This window comes from Pongo abelii, chromosome 4, assembly GCF_028885655.2.
Source record: "Pongo abelii isolate AG06213 chromosome 4, NHGRI_mPonAbe1-v2.0_pri, whole genome shotgun sequence".
Classification (NCBI taxonomy): Eukaryota; Metazoa; Chordata; class Mammalia; order Primates; family Hominidae; genus Pongo; species Pongo abelii.
Genome location: NC_071989.2, coordinates 104147853 through 104170903, shown reverse-complemented (window position 1 = coordinate 104170903; position 23051 = coordinate 104147853). Strand labels below are relative to the sequence as shown.

Sequence of the window (23051 nt, the reverse complement as noted above, 5' to 3'; positions counted from 1 at the left end):
AAGTGAGGGAAAAGGAGATATTGAATAAAGAAAATCATTGTTTAATTTTGTCTCACATCCAATTGGTAAAGATTTCTCCTAGCATCCAGAAAGAAATTGGAGTAACATTTTTCAAACAAAAAAAAAAATTCTAAAGCATTGAGATGCCAATAATAACAATACAAAACAGATTCTTTCTTAACTATATTCACAGCACAGTGCATTGTTTAATTAAATTCTCACAAGAATCATAAAAACGAATCTGAGATAAATAATATTATTGTCCTTATTTTGAGGATGGGAAAGTGAGGCATTGAGGGGTAACGTGTTTTGTTTACTTTCTTAAGGTCATAAAGATAGCAAGGAGTAGGGCTGAGATTTTAACCTGGCAGTAATTCCAGCATCCAAGCTATGCCTTATATTAGCAAGACAAAAAAGGTGACATGACACTTTAGAAGATATTCATAGCACGGAATAAATATTTATTCTTAAATACAAATTTAAACTCATGAGAAGGAAGATAAATGTTTTCCTAACTGCCTTGTAATTTGCAAGGCAATAGCATTAATATACATGACAGTTTGAATTATCCACTCTGCTCCTTCTGCTCCATGAACAGACTATGCCTTCCTGAACCATAGGAATCTACTGTAGAGTCTTTTCTGTTATTTGAAATAATAGGAAAGCTTTTGTTAACTGAACATTTTCTTTGCATTAAGCATATACTTTCTGTATTTTCACAATGATAATTCACGAATAAGACATGTTATTTCTAATGCTTGCATTATCCTACAAGTGAAGTATTTTTATACATATGGAAACTGAGATTCAGAAAGGTTAAATCATTTGCCAAAGGTTGTACAGTTAAGCCACGATTTTAAAACTGGTTTATCCAACCCCATTTTTTTGCTCCTTCACTCTGTTTCACTTTTTAGCTTTACTTCCAAATTTTGCAAACTGATGCCTTAATAAGCGATCTCATGCTTCCAGGAACACCTAGAGAGTTTATACCGCTTCTTCAAATTTTGAAAACCTCAATAAATTTAAGGGTGAGAGAAGTTGTCCTTGTCAATCATCACTCCTTGACCTATTTTGAAAGGAACCAAAGTTCTTAGGAGGCAACAGACCAATCCAATAACTCAAGCAACATTTGGATGAAGAATCAATCCCATGAACTCATGTGTGGCTCATCCTCAGGGATGCTAAGATGTGTTAATAACCAGCACATTGACTCTAGGAGTATTCTAGTATGTTGGGTCATTCTATTTGTCTCCCCATTTCTTGGCCTTCCTGCCTTGATGTTAATGTGTCTTCTTTTTAAAAAGTTTCTCCAAGTCTATTCTTCGGGATATTTATCAGTGGTGTGGGGTGTGTATGTTTAAAAAGGATGCCCTGGTCTTGCATAGTTGTGGACAAAACCTGAGTTTTTTGCATTTTTTCATTGTAGGACTTCTCGATAGCCTTTTAAATATACTAGTGTGCACTAAGACTCTTTAGGGGTGCATTTTTCAGCATTTGTTCAGACAGAATCCCTTTCTCCTGGAGCATATTCAGGGACCAGTGTTCTCTAGGCTCACTTGGAAAGACACGATCTCCTAGCCAGATGCATCCTGTCAATAATTTCCCAGCCTGAGTCTGGGTTCCATCAGAAGCAAGGCTAACAATCCCCATGCTCCTGATTATTTTTGAGAGCTTACATCTCATGCCTTCTCCTTGCCCCAGTGGAAAATGCTGCAGTGCCAGTCAGCTGACGGAAAAGAGGTGCCAACTGTGGTCAGTGAGGAAGATGAGTCATAGCCCAGCAGCAGGGATACAAGGGCAGGGAAGACAGCTCAGAGGTGGGAAGAAGAGAGGGAACTCACCCAGTCACTTATGTCCATAAGAGATAGAGTGGTCATTGTTCCAATTTGTCAAGGACAGCTTTCGTTGATCCCTGTTGTCCTAGCATAATTATATCAAAGTATCTTATTGAACAATAATAATATCTTGTCACTAGAGTACAGATGTGGACTGTCTTCTCAGCTTGCTGATGAGAATTGTACTTTCTAAAATGTTTTGTTCCCACCACAATCACTGAGTCTCAGAATTGGAAGGAATTATATAATTTTCTACCCAATTTCCTACGCATGAAAGGAATGCTGGGGAGGATTCTGAGAAAAATGTGGCTTCTTAATAAAAAAGAGGTGCAGAGAAGAGATACCTCCTCTTCTTTGTACATATCTCACTGTGCCTGTATAAAATGCCTAGGACCTTGACAGTCATCCTAGGACCTTCCCATATACAGTATCCATTTCTGAAAGAGCTCTCCAGTTCCATAAGCTTCAGACCCCATCAAACTCAGGTCTGCCTCCTGCTCATCTCCCTGATCTAAGTCACAAGTCTATGAAGTCAACGTCTTGAGTATCGCTCAAGCCTGCCCACTTACTCTTCTCCAGTGCTACCATCCTGGTCCACACTGCCATCTTCTTTCACATTGCTATTGCAACAGAGTGCCCCTGGTCTCCATTCATACTGTGATGTTTCTAAATTGCATATCTTATCACATCACTTTCTTCTTGAAAACTCACTGAAGAGTACTTAGGATAAAACCAAAATGCACACCTGTAATCCCAGCAGTTTGGGAGGCCAAGGCAGGCAGATCACGAGGTCAGGAGACCAAGACCATCCTGGCCAATGTGGTGAAACCTCATCTCTACTAAAAATACAAAAAAATTAGCTGGGTGTGGTGGCCTGCACCTGTAGTCCCAGCTACGCGGGAGGCTGAGGCAGAGAATTGCTTGAACCTGGGAGGTGAAGGTTGCAGGGAGCTGAGATTGTGCCATTGCACTCCAGCCTGGCAACAGAGCGAGACTCCATCTCAAAAACAAAACAAAACAAAATCAAAATGCTTAGCATGGGTCTGAAGCCTTGGGCAATTTGGCCCTAACCCGTTTCCATAGCTCCATGTCATCTCCCAGCCCCACTCAGTCTCTGGGTATAGCACACTGGCCTTCCTCCGGTATGCTAATGCTCCAGGTTCTTGAACATGGTATTCTGCTAGAAATGCTTTTCCTCCATTTCTTTTCTAGTTACTTCTTTCCTACTCACCCTTCAGAGCTTAGTTTACGAATTCTTTCCTCAGGGAAGCCTTTCTGACCATCATACCAGCTTAAGTCAGAACCTCTGGTATATGTGTCTACATAGTGTTTATCACAAGGCAACCACACACACAACCAGTTGTTTATAGCTGTCTCCCCGAACGGAATGTAAGTTCCTCTAATGTCTCTCAGGTTAACTGCAGTATCCCAAAGATTAGCACAGTGTCTTGTACACAAGGTGGACATCAATGAGTACTTATGGACAGTGTTGTTGAGCATTTAGTTTATCTGCAGGTCCATGATGTGCTTTGGAAATTAGAAATTGGGAAGCCAGATTAACCCTTCTCAAGCAGCACGAATTGGCAGTGTTAGCATTTTCTTCCTAGATCCCTAGGGAGGGATTTTGTGACTAGCTATCTGGGTGTCACTGGATGTATTACTCTTCCTTTCTAAGTCTCAGTTTCTTCATCTGTAAAATAGGAATAATAATTTCACTTACCTCATAGGGTTGATTATTTGCTTATTTGGATGAAACACATACTCTCTGTCAGACACTGTGATAGAGGCCAGAAATAGCATAATGTATTAAATACTATGTGGACATGCCCTCTGCTCTCATGGGCACTGTTTTTATTCATCGTTGTATCCCTCATCCTAGCACAATGCCTGGTATGCAATAGCCATTAAATATGTATTTGTTTAATTAATTTAGTTCTTTGTGCAAATGAGATGAAAGTGCCAATGAGTAAAAGTAGAGAATAATAGCTGATACCCAGGGAGGATCCACTGGGGGTGGTAGTCAGGATGCTGAGCCCAGTACATGGATGGTTTCACTTATTCTTCATTCAGTGTTGTAGATACACTTATTATTATCCCCCACTTTACAGAGAGGGAAATACAGTAGTAGCACAAACAGCAGAATTCACCTGATCAAGGTCACGTAGCTAATAAGTGGTGAAGATGCGTGATAAACTGTGTGAGCACTAAACTGACAGAACCCTTAGGTGGTATCAAACACTAGCTGAGAACAGAATCCTATGCAAAGAGGAAATGAGGAGAGAAATCCAAAGCTTAGAAAAAGTGAAGTAGCGACATTAGAATAGCAGCAGTGAAATATCTTTCTGTATTTTCATTCGGCTGCTTAGTTATCTAAGAAGACCTCATACACCTTTTTCACTCTTCTGTTTTTATGTTCAATGTCAGCTAATAATACACTTAACTATGTCAGGCTGTATAGTTTTATTTAACGCCACATTATATGCCATCAGTTGAAGCACTGGATCATAAGAATGCCATATAACTCTATGTATCTTGATAAGAAAATGCACTTAAAACCGAATTGTAGTCTGCCGATTATTGCTTATACTGATTTCAAAGTAGCCTGATGAAATAACACAATAAAAGGTAGACAAAGAAACAAGCCATATGTCAGATGTATTAACCACAAGGAAGCCAGACAGAGACTAGTATCTGAGATCAAAAGAGCATGTGTGTGACAAGGCAAAGCAAACAGCTCCCCTAGGAGACCAAGAGCTGCACTCACCAGCACACCTCAGTAACCACGTCCAACAGTCGGACACACATGAGTGAAATACTCAAGAGGGTTTTGAAAGCTGTGTTTTTCTTTTTGACATCTCTTAATTAATTATTTGTGTGACTGTTATTGACCATAACACTCAATTTTACATTCAAATCAGGAGGTCATCCTAATCTATTGCTGAATACATTACCTTGCTTGGGAGAGCCTCACGATATTCACATGCAAAATTATCCAAGAATAATTTATTAGGATAACAGTTCTTAAAGTTTTTGGAATCATACACCATTCACACTCAACATTATTGAGGACCCCAAAGGGTTTTTGTTTGTGGGTTATATCTATTGAAACTTTCTGTATTTAAAAATGGAAAAAATTAAATATCTACTGATTAATTAATTCTAAAATTACAGTAATAAACCCACTGTATATTAACAAAATTAACACATTTTTATGAAAAATAATTGTATTTCCAAAACATAATGTTAATGAGAAGAATTGCATTGTTTTATATTTTTGCAAATCTCTTTAGTGTCTGGCTTAATAGAAGAATGCTGGATTCTGACATGTACTTCAGCATTCAACCTGCTGCAATATGAAATTTTGGTTGAAGTACATGAAGAAAAGGCAGCTTCACAAAGATATGGCTGAAAAAGGAAGGAACATAGTTGTGGATATTCTCCTGTGATACTACACCAAGATTCAACAAGTTGTTTTTTAAAAGATACAATGTAGACTCTGAAACTATACCAATAAACTTTTTGGGCTCTCCTAAATTAAAATCCATTGGTCTATCTTGAACTTTGAATAGAGTTTTTATTCATGCATAATTTTGTAACCCCAAGCTTTGCTATTTGGACAACATTGATTCACTGAGTTATGCAAATGTTCCAAATATTGACACATTTCATCATACAATATTTTTTTAAATGTATTAGTGAATATTCCTAATTTCATAATAAAACCTCTAAATATTAAGAAGTCATCAACCTCATGGTAGTAGATACAAGTTTTCTGAAACTTTAATTTCACTTGAAAGCTCAAACTTCATCACTGGCAACAAAGACTATCAGTTGTTTTCCTTGAAGTGACAGGCTCATTTTATTCATTTTCAAGAAAATTTCTGCCAAATACTCAGGTCAGAATAACCACAGTTTTTCTATAAGTCTTTTCCTTTTTCAAGAAAAAATGATGTTCGATGAAAAAGCAACTAGTTCAGTTTGCAACTCAAACAATTACAGAAATGTTTTTCAAGAAAAGCCTGACAATTTGGCATGCAGTAAAGTGCTTTACATAAACTTCATATTTCATCACCCAACTTAAAAGGCATATATTCAAGGGTCTATATTTAATTTTTACTGCTTCACCAAGAGTATTTTTAATTGCATCTGGAATTTTTTTAAAAATTATGATTATGTAAGGGTGAAGCATAAAATGACTTCTAGTACAGTTTGGTGTAACTAAGGTACCACCAATAGCTTTTGTACCATCAATCTAAATATCAACAAAGTGAAAAAGCCAAATCATGTGAGGATTATTACGAAAATCATGCCGGCTTTGCAGACACCCTGAAAAGATATCAGGACTTCCAGGGTTGTGTGGATGATAATTTAAGAATTGCCGTGTTAGCGAATTTTCAATATTAAGGGATATTGTTCCTTTTAGGCAAGCCCATGTGATACAGGTTAAAACCAAGGAAGACGACATTGAACCAGAAATGGTCCTGTTCAGACACCATTCAGGACAGGCTGCTGTATACCCCCTCTATCCAATCCTGGTGCTGGCACTCAGGTAATAACTGCCACCATGGATAGGGCCAACTCAGATTCGAATGCTTTTCCTTAATTTGGCTACACCTCTGATCTTTAACAAAATGGCCAAAAGGGCTGATTGAGAAGAAATGACCTTATGCTATAGAATCAAACATATAGATTCTATGTATGCTACAGAATCAAAAATATTGTGTGCAGGAGAGAGAAAATAATATTTTAAAATAACTTCAATGCAAATATAAACACAGCAAACTCTACCTCACCGTGGCTCTTCTCTTAACTCGCAGTCCTTTCACACTAGGAACTCACATCTAGAATGGTTCTGTGGTAGTAGATCCTCTGGCCCTAAAAGACAGATAATTGTAAAAGGTTTTTATGTTCATATCTGTAATTTATCAGAATTTATATTTACAATTTATATACTTCATAAACTCCACTTTTGTTGCCCTAGCTATTTCTCTTATGCTACAGTGTAAGTTAATTCAAATGTAGAAACCTGAGAAACGTTTCCCCAATGTGAATGGATTCACTAAATACTTGTTTCAAGTCCCTCATTCTCATTTATAAAACAAGAAATAGAAATAGCAAATGAATCTAGATGAGGGCCAAAATTAACCCTCATTAGTATTTTAATGCAATACCTGCTTTGCTCTTACATACCGCATTTGTAACATTTTTGTCACTTTTTAAGCCAATATTCAAAATCGATGAATGTGGTGAAACAGACTTATTCTACTAATGAGAACATTCACTGGTATCAAAAGCTCATAAACATTCCTAATTTTTGATCCTATAATCCCATTCTGAGAAAATATCCTAAGGAAATAGAAATTTTGGCAAAAATGAGAGAGTACAACTAATTGCAGAATACATGAATCAATAATGGCACATTTGTGAAGTGGAATGTTATTAGGTCACTAAAAATGAATTAGAAAGTTTTATAATATTAGAAATTATTTATAATAACTGTTTTTAAAAGTAGAATATATATTTACTTACATATATACACACACTGTAATCTCAACTAGGTAAAAATACATATACACCAACATAAAATTTTTAAATAATACATGTTAGTTTTTTAAAGTTCTAAACTAGAAAATAATTTGAATGATAATAAAATGAATTGGTTAAAGTGTGGGGAAAGGACACTCATAAATAAGAGTATAAGTTGGTATTCTTTTTCTTTACAGCAATTTGGCAGTATGTACCAAAAGTTTTAAAAATATTAATTTTATTCATCCAGAAGTTCTGATTCTAGGACTTTTAAAGGATATCTTTAGAGCTATTTTCAGAAATTGTACTATTCACACAATGGGATAATAAACTGGCACTAAAAATGATGGGGTTTATGAGTTTGTTTCTTTAGTTTTTTGCTTATAAAACTGGCGAAGATTTTTCAGGTTTATCAAGGTATAATTGACAAATCAGAACTATATATTTAAGTGTACAACTGATGTTTTGATATACATATACACTGTAAAATAATCATCCCAATCAAACTAATTAACATATCTATCACCCCACATAGTTACCATTCTTATTTTCTTTTTTCTCTTTTTTGGTGCGGTGAGAACATTTAAGACCTATCTGCTTAAAAAATGTAAAGTATACCATACGGTATTTGTTAACTGTAGTCACCACACTGTACATTAGATCTCCAGAATTTATTCATTTTGTATAACTGAAACTTTATATCTTTTGACTCACATCTCCCAATTTCTCCTTCCCATTTTCCCCCTTCCTATTCCCTGGCAAACACCATTCCACTATCTGCTTCTATAAGTTTGACTATCTTAGATTCCACATATAAATGAAGTCATGCAGTATTTGTGTTTGTGTGTCTAGTTTATTTCATACTGTATAATGTCCCCCAGGTTCATCCATATGGTCACAGATGGTAGGATAGCCTTCTTGTAAGGCTAAAGAACATTCCATTGTATATATACACACCACATTTTTTCCTTATTCATTCATTGGTTGATGAATATTTAGGTTGTTTACATATCTTGATTATTATCAGTAATGCAGCAATAAATTAAAAATGATGTTTTAAAAAGTATATTCATTGATTTGGAAATGTATTCAAGGTAAACTGTTGAGTGGGGGAAAAAAGCATCCTAACATACAGGGTGAATAGTATTATCCTATTTTGTAAATAAATGGGTAAATAGTTGCACATATATACAGTCATGTATCACTTAACAATGGGAATACAGTCTAAGAAATATGTCATTAGACAATTTCATCATTGTGTGAACATTATGAAGTATATTGACATAAGCCTGGAAGGTATATCCTATTACACATCTAGGCTACCTGGTATAGCCTGTTGCTCCTAGGCTACAAAGTTGTAGAATATGTTACTATACTGAACACTGTAGGGAATTGTAATACAATGGTAAATATTTGTATATCTAGACATATCTAAATATAGAAAAGGCACGGTTAAAATGCAGTATAAAAGAGAAAAAAAAATGATTCGCCTGTATATCTAACCATGAAAAGAGCTTTCAGGACTGTAAGTTGCTGTGGATGAATCAGCAAGTGGTGATTGAATGTGAGGGCCTAAGACATTACTGTACACTACTGTAGACGTTATAAACACTGTATACTTAGCCTACACTAAATTCATAAATAGATTTTTTTATTTGTTCTATAATAAATTAAACTTAGCTTCTTGTAGACTTTTACTTTATAAATTTAATTTTTTAAAAAATTAAAAATTAAAATTTTAATTTAAAAAAATCAAAGTTTGACGTTTTTATTTGGCTCTTTTGTAATAAGTTGGCTTAAAACATATATTGTACAGCTGTCCAAAAATATATTCTTCCTTTATGTCCTTATTCTATAAGATTTTTATCTATTTTATTTGTTTTACTTTTTAATTTTCTTCTTAAAAAATAGCACACAAACACGCACAGCCTAGGCCTACACAGAATCAGGATTATCAATATCACTGTCTTCCACCTCCACATCTTATCCCACTGGAAGGGCTTTAGGGGGAATGACACTCATGGAACTGTCATCTCCTATGATAACAATGCCTTATTCTGGAATACCTCCTGAAGGACCTACCTGGGGCTGTTTCACAGTTAACTCTTTTTATATATATGTAGAAGTACACTCTAAAATAATGATTAAAAATATAGTATGGGGCTGGGTATGGTGGCAAACTTCTGCAATCCCAGCACTTTGGGAGGCCAGGCAGGCGGATCACTTGAGGTCAAGAGCTCAAGACCAGCCTGGCCCACATGGTGAAACTCTGTCTCTAGTAAACATACAAAAATTAACCAGGCATAGTGGTGCATGCCTGTAATCTCAGCTATTCAGGAGGCGGAGGCTGGAGAATCACTTGAACCCGAGAGGCAGAGGTTGTAGTAAGCTGAGATTGCACCACTGCACTCCAGCCTGGGCGACAGAGCAAGACTCTGTCTCAAAAAATAAAAAATAAATAGAAATAAATTTTTTAAAGTACAGTATGGTAAATACATAAACTAGTAACATAGTTGTTTATTATCATTAGCTAACATGTACTGTACATAATTATATGTGCTATACTTTTATACAACTGGAAGCAACAGTAGTTTTCTTTACATTAGCATCACCACAAACACATGAGCAACGCATTGTGCTATGTTAGGATGGCTACAACATTGTTGTACAATAGGAATTTTTCCAATCCATTTTAATCTTATGGGACCACTATTGTATATGTGGTCCATTACTGGCTGAAATGTTGTTATGCATTATATGACTGTATAAATGTATATAGAAAAAATATGAATTCACCCTGAGAGGTCTGAGAAAAGAAAAGAAAAGAAAAGAAAAGAAAAGAAAAGAAATGAGTAAAGATACCATGATATTAGCATGTGATATTAGAGGGTGATGGTCTTACGGGTGAATGTATCAGTCAGGGTTCTCCAGGAAACAGAATTAATAGGAGAGATATATATATTATATATATAAAATATATATTATATATAATATTATATAATATATATTTATATATAAATATATATTATATAATATTATATAATATATATTTATATAAATATATATTATATGTAATATTATATAATATATATTTATATAAATATATATTATATGTAATATTATATAATATATATTTATATATAATATATAATATGTAATATTATATACTATATATTTATATATAATATATAATATGTAATATTATATACTATATATTTATATATAATATATAATATGTAATATTATATACTATATATTTATATATAATATATAATATGTAATATTACATATAATATTACATATTATATATTATATATAAATATATATTATACATAATTATATATACTATATATAATTATATATTTTTATATATAATTTTTATATATACAATTACATATATATATAGAGAGAGAGATTCATATATATATATATAGAGAGAGAGAGAGATTTATTTTAAGCAATTAGTTTATAGGATTGTAGGGGCTGGCAAGTTTAAAACTCAAAGGATAGGCCAGTAGACTAGAAACATAGACAGCATTTCTATAAGACTGTCTTGAGGCAGAATTTCTTATTCCGTGGGAACCTTCAGTTTTTGCTTATAAGGCCTTCAACTGCTTGGGTAAGGCCAACCCACATTATACAGGATAATCTCCTTTACTTAAAGTCAGCTGATTGTAGATGTTAACCACATTGCTAAAATATCTTCACAGTAACACCTAATTTAGGTTTTATTAAATCACTTTAGGAACTATATAGCCTGGCCAGTTGACACATAAACTAATCATCACAGGAGAATTTTCCTTTGGTTTTGTGTTTTTTATATTTCTAATTTTTCTTTAATGAAGCTACATTGTATAGTAAACTCATAAGAGTAAACTCATGTGCATAGTAAAAAAATAAAACAAAACACACCAAAAAGCAAATAATAAATTATCCCAGATGATGATTCAGGACTTATTTTCTTTATGCTATTTAACAATCTCTTGTAAAGGCTCAAGATTTTTTCCCTTAATGCTATTTCTTGTACAGCTATAGGGGAAGTTGAGAAAACATTCCTTTATTTAAGCAGGAAAACAACTTCCATATTTGAAGACACCTGAAAATCTCTATCAGATTCTTTTATTCTATGGTCACATCCAATATTCCATTTCCAACTCCCTTTCTAGCTATCATAACTGAGGTTAAACTGCCCCTCTGTTACTATTTCTTATTTCCATTATTCAGGTCAAGACTCTTAGTTGAAAATCACAGGATGATTTCTAACTAATTTAAGCAAAATGAGACTTATTGAATATATGAGAAAGTGTCAGAATCTCAAAGAGTCAGAGAATTGGACTTAAAATGCTAAACAGCTAGAAATACAGGAACAATGCACATCTTCTACCCGTGCGGAAATGTATTAGTGATAACAGCCCTGCTACCACCACCCACTGTTCAGCCCTGATCATACCCAAGATTGAGTGCCGGAAACTCCAGCGCCACAACCCCAGAAGAACCGGAACCTTTCTTCCACCACAACTACCAGAAAATCTATTTCTATGGCCACATCCTAACACGGGTCTCTTTCTCATCGGTCTTTGGTAGGGGTGCACCTGAATGAGGAAACCTAGGTCACGTGCTTGTACCTTAAGTAGCAAAAGATTCTGATGCAGTTTTTGCAGGATGGTTTGATGAGACAGGACTCAAAAGATGGAAAACTACAAGACATAAGAAAGCATTTTCAAAAGATGTTGAGCAGACACAAATAATTACCGTACCCATCGACACATTAATATGCAGATTGATGCAGAGAGTCTAGTGCATAGTACAGTATTCTCCTTATTTATCATCCTTGCCTTTCACACCTTGAGCTTGAAGAGTGGAAATCAGAAATTATTTCAGTCCAGGATGCTTTCCATTACACCTCCTCTATGTCAAAAGTTCCAGAATAGAGCAAATATTCATGGGCATATCAAGGTTTTCTTTCTGGAATGTCCCAATGAATTTGTTTGTTTTCTGGAAATGGCCACCTATTATGTGGTCCTAAATGTTTCCTGCTGTTTTTCTACTTGTCATATTACCAATAATAAAATAAAGAGTGAGAACGTTTTGAATCCAAAAACCTGTTTTTTGAATTGGAAAACATATGGTTCAGGCAGACATTGCTTTGGTGTTATGGAAACTCATCTTTCCCCCACCAAGTTTATCTGAGTAGCTGGCAATTATTCTACTTTGAAGTGTAGCAGGTTTTCTACATAAGGTGCCAAATCTTAATGTTTTTACACATGTTTTTTACCAACTCCACATGCTAAACTGAACAGCAAATACTGCTGCCCGCAATCAGAACAGGCAAAACATCAAGTCTTTCAGCAAAAACAATGAATTCAAGTAGATAAGTGAGACCCTGTCTCTACAAAAAATACCAAAAATTAGCCAGGCATGGTGGTGTGGACCTGTGTGGTCCCAGCTACTTTGGAGGCTGAGCTGGGAGGATTGCTTGAGCCCCAGGAGCTCGAGGCTGCAGTGAGCTGTGATTGTGCCACTGTAGTCCAGCCTGGGCAACACATTGAGACCCTGTCTTAAAAACAAAAAAAAAAAAGAGAAGAAAAGAAATAAAGAAATGAATGCTCCATGTCCAGCACAACCAGCCTCATAGATGATAAAACTGCTTAGGTAGTGCTCTTAAGCATTACGATTCTATTGTTAGATGTTAAGTTATTCACAAGTCCGTCTTTGAAGGGATAGCTGCTTTTATTCCCTATGGAAATGTCCACAGGGCTGCAATGCATCCAGGATATGAAGCAATTTTCTGAAAGTCCTACACCTCAGTAACAGAGGAAAACTGGCTGTTCCTGAAAAAGACAAATGGACACATCCTCTGTGAAATATTGTTGGCAAAAGCAGAAAAGATTAAGTTGATCTACCAGCACTGAAGAGTTCTATTGGGTTTGTCTACCTATTTTGGGACAGAAAAATAACACATTGCTACAGAATCTAAGATATTTCATGTCCTACCCTGCACCTTACACAAAGAACCTATTATCCATTATAAACAATCCCTTGGTGCCCTCTGTCATCTAATCTCCAGTCCACAAGTAGAAATGATCCTGAGGCCTTAATTGCTTTTCATAGGTCATCATCACTGTCATCCAGTTCTCTTTGTGGAGCAGAATAAAAAAGGCATGTAACGTAATCAGCTGTCAGAGTGTTCAGCTTTTCCTTGTAAGACAATCCTGCCTGTCAAATGAAAAGAAAGTATTATAGCAGAAAAATATGCATGCCTGAATTCAAGTAGATGCTAAGGATTCTTTGATTAGAAAGAAACCAAAAAAAAAAAAAAATTGGAGAATCAGTTCAAGAGAGGATATTAATACATCCTAATTAGCAATGTCGTTTCCTAGATGCGCCTGGACATTGTGCTATCATCTGTGAAGCCCTTTTTCATTGGGTTAAGTATAAATTGATGAAAGAGACACCCAGGAGCCAATCTTTCTAGATGATGATGCAAAAGATGTCCTTTTCAGTCAGCATTCCTGTTGAAAATATCCATAAAGCCAGGAAAGAGGGTCACAGAAGATGAAGGAAATAAGAGAGTGGTTCCCAAGGTGCAGCCTTAGGAAAGGCAGAAGTCTGGCAGGATTCTCAGGAAGGTGTGTGGGGCCCCCCAGAAAGAGGTATTGCTTTTGTAGAGACAGGGACAGTATTTGAATCTGGAAATAGCCATAACCCCCTGGCTATTCCTCAACTTTGGGATCAGGCTTGCTTGTTCTCTGCCTAAGTCCCATGGTATTACATTTATGACCAATGCAGCAGTCCCTGGTGGGTCTGGCTTCCCTAGAAATATTCAGCTCTTTCCCTGGGCCAATGGGTTCCAAATTTCCAAAGCCCTCCTTCTGCAGGTTCTCATGCCTTCTGAGGGCAGCCACCATGATATCCATTGGCTAGAAGAGCCACCCCTGGCCAAGGTCTGGCAAAATACTGAATGTCATGGGTATAACTTATATGTAATCAGATTCATGGGCAAAAGAAAAACAAAGAAAGGACTGAAGAACAGAGCTCTCAGGAATTTTTTTCCAAAATGGAATTTAAAAGCGTGAGGTATAGCAAGGAACACTGAAGGAGCCACCTGATATTTAACAAACTGTGTTGTAGCAGCCCATAAACCTGGGTTCCAATCCTAGCCATTCTATTTACTACCTGTGAGAACTTACTTAAACTCTGAGAGCTTCAATTTTTCCCATTTCCAAAATTGGGGTGATTGTTGCTTCATGTAATTTACAGGAGAAAACAAATGCACAGCATTTCTGCACAATATTGGTACTTAATAAATGTTAGTTTTAAAAAAGAAGGTTAATCAAGGGCAAATTATTGGAAGGAAAAATCAGCAAGTGAGCTAGAAGAGTTTATATGAATGATAACAAAGGCAGCCTGGTATACTGCCTTAGTATTAGAATATAATGTACTTTTAGCTCTGTAATAGTCATAAATCCTGCTGTGTTTAAGGTTTTTTTCTTCTGTTTGTCTTTGGATTTTTAATCCCATTTTCAGCCTATAAATATGGAGTGCTTTTAAAGACCAGTATAGACTGGTTGTCTAGGCTCATGATCAAAATTCCTTTTTCATACTTTCAACCAATGGGTATTTATTGAACACTTACTATGTGCCAGATGGTATGATAGGTAACAAGAACCCAACACCCAGAATGGTTCCTTCTTTCCTGTGATTTATAGTCCAGCGAGTGAAAGAGACACAGAGCCTCCTAATAGAAGATAATGAAAGGAAAGTATAATTTTGCACCTTGAGGGTCCAGACACCTTAAAAATACTTCATCTCCATGTCAGTGACAATAAATGTTTCCGGAAGAAGAAAGGAAGAAAGGTAGAGAGGGCAGGAAGTGTGCTATCAGAAAATAAATGTGAATATGCTAAGTCTCTGCCCCACTCCTCATCAACAGTTGACAGCAATTCAAGTAGAGCTCTCCTCCCCCATGGGCTATCACAGGATTAGTACAGCATCTACACGAGGTGGGGAGCTTATTGACTAGCCCTGTTAATGATGACCTTTCTGGAAACTTTTCCAGAACCTGAGTTTTTTAATGCTTTGGCACAATAATGCTTTATCAGCCTTCCTACATAATGAGCTATGGAAATGAGCCAACCATAGAAAAGTGACTCCATTTACTTAGCTCCATGCTACAGATGGCCTAGTGAACACTATGAGCTAATGGAAAACTAACAAATGCTGGTCCAGGTCAACAGCTGTTTCCTTTGTAACTGGGGTCTGCAAGACACAGGTGTATTTCATGGGCCCTTATGTAGACTGCCAACTGCTAACAGATGTTCTTCATTTCCTTTAAATATAAAGATAGGTACCCGGAATTGGAAGTGTGAGTGAATGTATTGTGGACATTAACTTGGCTTCGTTTAGGTCTACATGGTTGGGGAGCTCTCCAATTTGAGTTATATCATAAACAGGTGAATCCCTAAGACAGCACCTCAAGTTTACTCACAGTTTCTCTACGGGGAAAATAGGAATTACATGCGCTTTCTTCTATTGTTTTGCTTGTGGATTTGCTTTACATGTTTTCTCATAATTCCACCACATCAGGTCTCTCGGAAGCCATAGTTGCACAATGTAGTCCAAGCAGGCAGGCTAGGCACTTACAATCCAAACTCTTCATATCCCTACTGTGAATATGAAGAGAGCTGGAATAAAGCAACAGTACTATTGACTTCCAGGCCTACCCCTTACTGTGAATCAGTGCCGCTATCCCTGTGAATTTCAGTTTTCTGTGTATACAGGTTGGATGCAGTTGTGGGGGGTGAAAATTAAAGAACCAGTCTGGCCCTGAAGGGGTGTTTGGCAGCTCCATGTTGCTCTCTTTAGTTTATGAGGTTCCATATTGCATATTGTCCTCAGTTTGGGACCCTTAAAGTTTCAAGAAAGTAAGAACAATTTCATTCACCACCCTGTTATAGCTGCTTGCTTCTTTTTCGTCTCTCTTACTCCTAGAAATACCCAGAAGTCTATGATAGTCGCTGTTTTATCCCCAGAATCTCTAACAGTGCCTGGTACATACAAAATTCTGGTCCTGGTTCTACTACAGTACTGCCTAATATTGTATAATCTTAGGCAAGTCAGCAAGACATTTAACTTCTCTGAGTTTGTATTTCTCCACTTACTATTTTGTAAATTAATTATATATAATAAACTATAAAATATATTAATACCTCCTATAATGAGTTTCATATCACAAGGAAAATGGTGATAATCCTTAGCCATTCAGATCCTCTTTTATTTAGTTTGAAATGTAAGAGATTTCCATTCTGAAGGTCAAAACCAGATGAATAGCAGAAATTTCATATTATTTAACCTAAGTCATGACATACATTTTTATTGAGCAGCTACTATGTGCAAAGCATAGTTGTCAGACATTGGGGATACAACAGTGAACAAAAATAAAACTTGTTATCATTGACTTTACATTCTAATTGAAGACAAAAATAAACAGACTAAGAGATGAAGATATAGTGGGTCATGCAGTGAAGAGAGCTTAGAAGGAAAATAAAACAGAATAAAGAGACAAAGAGTCACTTGAGGGGAGGGGTGGCATACTAAAACAAGGAGAATTGAGTAAAATGTACCTACTAAATGTTGAGAATCTCAGCCACATTTCCTTACTTGGATTTCAGATTTTTGGCAGCTGTGTAATTAAATATCAGAAAAGAGATTAAAAGGTCTTCTCATATTCTTCTACGATCATCTTCCCAAGAGAAAAGATCTAAAAGAATTACCTTTGGCTTTCATTTAACAAAACAACCAGCCAAATCACGTCAGAGTGAATTTTTGCCACACAGCTTCTGAGAAAGCTTTTTGGTGCTCCATAGTTAAATACCAAGAGGCAGCTAAGGGCTGCCAGACCTTCTTCTAAACTTCAGCCACGAATCTGAAGGTTAGAAGACAAAGCCAACAAGCAAAACCAGTAACTTAGAAGAAACAAAGATTTCACAAGGAGAAGAAAACTTCAAAAATGTTTGATATTTTCGGAGAGAGAAGAGAAGAAATACTTATAGATATTAAAAAGCTAATTTGGAGAATAAAAAATGAAAAACTCAATAAGAGATTTATATAATAATCCATCAAGAACTAAGTAAAATTTATTTAAAAGAAAATTAAATAAATATATGAGAAATCAGAAATAGAAAAAATATATAAAATATACAGATAAAAACACAGTATAAGGTCAACATCCAAACGGTAAAAGTCTAAAAAAGAGATATAGAATATTGAGGGTGCATGGATGAAATAATCATTAAATAATTGAAGCGATTATTGAGAAATCATCGTAAAGTTTCAGAATTCTAATCACGAAGAAAAAATCACTTTCAAACGGGTGAGAAAACGGGTTTCATGCAACAGCAATACCAAGCTTTAGGAACAAAATGGAGTAACACTTTCTAAATACTAAGAGAAATTCTTTCCAGGTTTACCTAGCCAATTAAGGGTGTGGGTAGAAGGAAATTATTTTTAGACAAGCAAGGTTTCAAAAACATTACTTTGCAAAAGTTTTCAGAAAAGTAATAGAATAGATATTCTCTCAATATGAAGGAGCAATTCAAGAAAACATAGGATCCAAGGAACAGGAGCTTGTTAAGAGAGAAAACAAGAATCCCAGAGAGATAGTGGACAGAAATACCAAGCTCACAGCTCTACAGCAGGCTGAGAGATCAGCCACTTCCTACTGGAGCGAATCAGAAGGCTCCAAGAGGAAGAACTGAACGTGTCTGAGATTTACACATGTGGAGTTTGAGAATAATTCTATAGGTTTTTTCTTTTTTTCTTTTTTTTTTTTTTTTTTTTTTTTTAGATGGAGTTTCACTCTTGCTGCCCAGGCTGGAGTGCAATGGTGCAATTTTGGCTCACTGCAACCTCCACCTCCTGGGTTCAAGGGATTCTCCTGCCTCAGCCTCCTGAGTAGTTGGGATTACAGGCATGTGCCACCATGCCTGGCTAATTTTTGTATTTTTAGTAGAGACGGGGTTTCACCATTTTGGCCGGGCTGCTCTCGAACTCCTGACCTAAGGTGAACCACCCGCATTGGCCACCCAAAGTGCTGGTATTACAGGAGTAAGCTATCGTGCCCAGCCAATTCTATAGAAATTCAAACAATTTTTAAAAATTGGTAATTAGTAACTCCAAGGAAAAGCAGAAAGGAAAGGGAAGGGAAGGAAAGGAAAGGCGGAAAAAAAAAGAAAAGTAATTAAAGGATACTATAAGGTTCAGTTATGAACACATTTGCATAATTAGACTGAAAATGTTGGACACTTATGTAATCAAATTATGTAAGTGGGTGAGAAGGACAATGAGGAACATGTTATAAAAGCATACTAGAGGGGGCGGTTCTAAGATGGTCGAACAGGAAGAACTCCAGTCTACAACTCCCAGCATGAGCAATGCAGAAGACGGGTGATTTCTGCAGTTCCAACTGAGGTACCAGGTTCATCTCACTGAGGCTTTTTGGACAGTGGGTGCAAGACAGAGGGTGCAGCCCACCGAGCGTGAGCCAAAGCAGGGCGAGGCATCACCTCACCCAGGAAGCACAAGGGGTCAGGGAATTCCCTTTCCTAGCCAAGGGAAGCTGTGACAGACGGCACCTGGAAAATTGGATCACTCCCACCCTAATACTGCGCTTTTCCAATGGTCTCAGCAAACGGCACATCAGGAGATTATATCCCATACCTGGCATGGAGGGTCCCATGCCCACAGAGCCTAGCTCATTGCCAGCAGAGCAGTCTGAGATTGAACTGCAAGGCGGCAGCAAGTCTGGGGGGGGGGGGGCACCTGCCATTGCTGAAGCTTGAGTAGGTAAACAAAGCAGCCCAGAAGCTCGAACTGGGTGGAGCCCACTGCAGCTCAAGGAGGACTGCCTGCCTCTGTAGACTCCATCTCTGGGGGCAGGGCATAGCCAAAGAAAAGGCAGCAGAAACCTCTGCAGACTTAAATGTCCCTGTCTGACACCTTCGAAGAGAGTAGTGGTTCTCCCAGCACAGAGTTTGAGATCTGAGAATGGACAGACTGCCCCCTCAAGTGGGTCCCTGACCCCCAAGTAGCCTAGCTGGGAGGCATTCCCCAGTAGGGGCAGACTGACACCTCACACGGCCGGGTACCCCTCTGAGATGAAGCTTCCAGAGGAACGATCAGGCAGCAGCATTTGCTGTTCAATATTCACTGTTCTGCAGTCTCCGCTACTGATACCCAGGCAAATAGGTCTGGAGTGGACCTCAAGCAAACTCCAACAGACCTGCAGCTGAGGGTCCTGACTGTTAGAAGGAAAACTAACAAACAGAAAGGACGTCCACACCAAAACCCCATCTGTACATCACCATCATCAAAGAGCAAAGGTAGATAAAAACAAAAAGATGGGGAAAAAACAGAGCAGAAAAACTGCAAATTCTAAAAATCAGAGCGCCTCTCCCCCTCCAAAGGAATGCAGCTCCTCACCAGCAACAGAACAAAGCTGGATGGAGAATGACTTTGATGTGTTGAGAGAAGGAGGCTTCAGATGATAAAACTTCTCTGAGCTAAAGGAGGAAGTTTGAACCCATCACAAAGAAGGTAAAAACCTTGAAAAAAGATTAGATGAATGGCTAACTAGAATAACTAGTGTAGAGAAGTACTTAAATGACCTGATGGAGCTGAAAACCATGGCACAAGAACTACATGACGAATGCACAAGCTTCAGTAGCCGATTCAATCAACTGGAAGAAAGGGTATCAGTGATTGAAGATCAAATGAATGAAATGAAGCAAGAAGAGAAGTTTAGAGAAAAAAAGAGTAAAAAGAAACGAACAAAGCCTCCAAGAAATATGGGACTATGTGAAAAGACCAAATCTATGTCTGATTGGTGTACCTGAAAGTGACGGGGAGAATGGAACCAAATTGGAAAACACTCTGCAGGATATTATCTGGGAGAACTTCCCCAACCTAGCAAGGTAGGACAAAATTCAAATTCAGGAAATACAGAGAATGCCACAAAGATACTCCTCGAGAAGAGCAACCCCAAGACATATAATTGTCAGATTCGCCAAAGTTGAAATGAAGGAAAAATGTTAAGCACAGCCAGAGAGAAAGGTCAGGTTACCCACAAAAGGAAGCCCATCTGACTAACAGCGGATCACTCAGCAGAAACTCTACAAGCCAGAAGAGGGTGGGGGCCAATATTCAACGTTCTTAAAGAAAAGAATTTTCAACCCAGAACTTCATATCCAGCCAAACTAAGCTTCATAAGTGAAGGAGAAATAAAATCCTTTACAGACAAGCAAATGCTGAGAGATTTTGTCACCACCGGGCCTGCCCTAAAAGAGCTCCTGAAGGAAGCACTAAACATGGAAAGGAACAACTGGTACCAGCCACTGCAAAAACATGCCAAATTGTAAAGGCCATCAAGGCTAGGAAGAAACTGCATCAACTAATGAGCAAAATAACCAGGTAACAACATCATAATGACAGAATCAAATTCACACATAACAATATTAACCTTAAATGGAAATGGGCTAAATGCTCCAATTAAAAGACACAGACTGGCAAATTGGATAAAGGGTCAAGACCCATCAGTGTGCTGCATTCAGGAGACCCATCTCACATGCAGAGACACACATAGGCTCAAAATAAAGGGATGGAGGAAGATCTACCAAGCAAATGGAAAACAAAAAAAAAGGCAGGGGTTGCAATCCTAGTTTCTGATAAAACAGACTTTAAACCAATAAAGATCAAAAGAGACAAAGAAGGCCATTACATAATGGTAAAGGGATCAATTCAACAAGAAGAGCTAACTATCCTAAATATATATGCACCCAATACAAGAGCACCCAGATTCATAAAGTAAGTCCTTAGAGACCTACAATGAGACTTAGACTACCACATAATAATAATGGGAGACTTTAACACACCACTGTCAACATTAGACAGATCAACGAGACAGAACGTTAACAAGGATATCTGGGAACTGAACTCAGCTCTGCACCAAGCGGACCTAATAGACATCTACAGAACTCTTCACCCCAAATCAACAGAATATACATTCTTCTCAGCACCACATCACACTTAGTCCAAAACTGACCACATAGTTGGAAGTAAAGCACTCCTCAGCAAATGTAAAAGAACAGAAATTATAACAAACTGTCTCTCAGACCACAGTGCAAACAAAATAGAACTCAGGATTAAGAAACTCACTCAGAACTGCCCAACTACATGGAAACTGAACAACCTGCTCCTGAATGACTGCTAAATACTTAACAAAATGAAGGCAGAAATAAAGATGTTCTTTGAAACCAATGAGAACAAAGACACAACATAGCAGAATCTCTGGGACACATTTAAAGCAGTGTGTAGAGGGAAATTTATAGCACTAAATGCCCACAAGAGAAAGCAGGAAAGATCTAAAATTGACACCTTAACATCACAATTAAAAGAACTAGAGAAGCAAGAGCAAACACATTCAAAAGCTAGCAGAAGGCAAGAAATAACTAAGATCAGAGCAGAACTGACAGAGATAGAGACACAAAAACCCTTCCAAAAATCAACGAATCCAGAAACTGGTTTTTTGAAAAGATCAACAAAATTGATAGACCTCTAGCAAGACTAATAAAGAAGAAAAGAGAGAAGAATCAAATAGACACAATAAAAAATGATAAAGGGGATATCACCATCGATCCCACAGAAATACAAACTACCATCAGAGAATACTATAAACATCTCTAAGCAAATAAACTAGAAAATCTAGAAGAAATGGATAAATTCCTGAACACGTACAACCTCCCAAGACTAAACCAGGAAGAAGTTGAATCCCTGAATAGGCCAATAACAGGCTCTGAAGTTGAGGCAATAATTAATAGCCTACCAACCAAAAAAAGTTCAGGACCAGATGGATTCACAGCCGAATTCTACAAGAAGAATCTGGTACCATTCCTTCTGAAACTATTGCAATCAATAGAAAAAGAGGAAATTCTTCCTAACTCATTTTATGAGGCCAGCATCATCCTGATACCAAAGCCTGGCAGAGACACAACCAAAAAAGAGATTTTAGACCAATATCCCTGATGAACATCGATGCAAAAATCCTCAATAAAATACTGGCAAACAAAATCCAGCAGCACATCAAAAAGCTTATTCACCACGATCAAGTCGTCTTCATCCCTGGGATGCAAGGCTGGTTCAACATATGCAAATCAATAAATGTAATCCAGCATATAAACAGAACCAAAGACAAAAACCACATGATTATCTCAATAGATGCAGAAAAGGCCTTTGACAAAATTCAACAGCCCTTCATGCTAAAAACTCTCTATAAATTAGGTATTGATGGGATGTATCTCAAAATAATAAGAGCTATTTGTGACAAACCCACAGCCAATATCATACTGAATGGGCAAAAACTGGAAGCATTCCCTTTGAAAACTGGCACAAGACAGGGATGCCCTCTCTCACCACTCCTATTCAACATAATGTTGGAAGTTCTGGCCAGGGCAATCAGGCCTAATTGAATAAAGGGTATTCAATTAGGAAAAGAGGAAGTCAAATTGTCCCTGTTTGCAAATGACGTGATTGTATATTTAGAAAACCCCATCGTCTTAGCCCAAAACCTCCTTAAGCTGATAAGCAACTTCAGCAAAGTCTCAGGATACAAAATCGATGTGCAAAAATCACAAGCAT

At 37.1% G+C, this 23051-nt stretch overlaps 1 protein-coding gene across 3 annotated transcripts in view; it reads right to left on the bottom strand.

Annotated features, from left to right (window-relative positions):
* The window catches only part of CAST (calpastatin), a 799019-nt gene that overhangs the window by 378813 nt on the left and 397155 nt on the right, over positions 1-23051 (bottom strand). For all 3 annotated transcript variants that reach the window (XM_063724001.1, XM_063724002.1, XM_063724003.1), the window contains one exon: positions 6629-6710. The gene's annotated coding sequence lies outside the window, so the exon portion shown is untranslated. The remainder of the gene's footprint in view (positions 1-6628; positions 6711-23051) is intronic.